This window comes from Corvus brachyrhynchos, unplaced genomic scaffold (genome assembly GCF_000691975.1).
Source record: "Corvus brachyrhynchos isolate BGI_N302 unplaced genomic scaffold, ASM69197v1 scaffold253, whole genome shotgun sequence".
In the NCBI taxonomy this organism is placed as follows: domain Eukaryota; kingdom Metazoa; phylum Chordata; class Aves; order Passeriformes; family Corvidae; genus Corvus; species Corvus brachyrhynchos.
The window spans coordinates 1,529,959-1,531,647 of NW_008237231.1; positions in this window are offsets into that span (position 1 = coordinate 1,529,959).

The window sequence follows — 1,689 nt, forward strand, 5'->3', positions numbered from 1 at the left end:
TTTTTTTTTTTTTTTTTGGTCACAGGAATCTATCAGCACCTATTCAGTACAAACCTTTCCTCCCTATACCCTATACTGTCTTTTAGCTCAGTTACCCAAAACTGAAAATATACTGCAAATTCTTGTCTCCAAATGTTTCTTCCACTGTTCTGCCAGCAGGCAGGGTATCATAAAAACAATATTATAGGCAGAGCACATCTGCCATCTGCTCTTTCCTGACAATGTGGAATGAGAAGAAATGACTGAGTTTCACAAACAGCTAAACATGAAAGATGGAACCTGCTTGGCAGCTGATGCACAGTGTTTGTTTAGTCTACAGTGCCACAGCGGGCCTGGAAAATGTTGTGATCTGGGACCAACATCACTGATGAATCTGTTAATGAAGAAGGATCTGCTGTGGTGCTGCTGTGACTGGTGCACGTGTCCCATGTGCCATCATGTGAATGACTGCAGTGAATGTAATGAGCAGCCTCAACAAATGCCTCTGTGCTGGGATAGCAGAGCTCCTGCTCCTGTAGCTGTGGAGGAAGGCAGAAAACTGCAGTGCAGAGAGCTCCACCAGCAGAAAGCTGAGATTCAGAGATGATTTGGATATGGATGATAATACATACAGTGGTGTGTACTTCTTAGAGGTATTCACAGATTCATGGTGTACTTGGTGGTGGTCAGTTGTCTTGCACATCACCTGATGTCTCTCAAATCAAAGCTTTGCTCTAAGAAGTGTGAACAGAGTTTGTTTGGGCAAGCAAGTAAAAAGCAAAAAGATTTACTGTTCCTGACTAGAATATCCCTTTTTGTATGCTGAAGTGGGAGAGAAATATTCTTCTGAACAGTAAGACTAAAAATTAAATTATACATGTTGGAAGGATTGTGGTGCACTTCTAATCTTGTGATGATTTTTTAATTGTATGCACAAAAATAATTTTTCAAGTGCTTTTACTTCCATAATTTTGGATAATGAAGTTTCTAATGTATTGTGTTGTTTGATATAGAGCCATTGTTGCTTGAATCCTTATGAAGCTTGCCCATCTACTTCAAATGCGTCCATCCTTCAGGGCATGAAATGTATATAAAGAAGCCATGTGAAAAAGAAGAGGAAGGGGGCTTAAGGCAGATGCTCTATGCCATGAGTGTATGTAAGAACAGGTAACTGCTGCATATGCTGGAAATAATAAGACAAAAAAGCCAGCATTCAGCATTTTTGGGAAGTAGCTGTGGTTCTGGGTTATCATTCCAATCAGCTGTAGATCTGCTTTAAGAGGCTTCACAGCAGCCCCGCTTTTAGCAGTGCTTTTCTGGTCCAAGAAAAGAAGCACAAATACACAAAGCAAATACCAGTCTCAGGACTGGCTTGACTGAAGGGTGTTTTTCAGGGAGCTTGTTTCTATCCACACCTAGGGACCTCTCAATCTCATGCCAAAAGACCTGGGATGTGTGTTCAGTGTCAATGGGCAGGTGGAGCAGGGCCGGCTGGGCATGCCCGCCATCATCTATCTCCTTTTCTCCTGGTCCTGGCGTGCCACTGCAGCATCAGAATAAATCCCAGGCTTTTGCAAGGTTGTACTTCATAAACATTATAGTCCCAGCTTTACACAGGAGAAATGGAAGTGGGGAAATCATAGCCAAAGATTTCCTTGATGATTTTATGTAGTTGATCCACAACTCCTAAATTACTTGTGGTTTACCGAG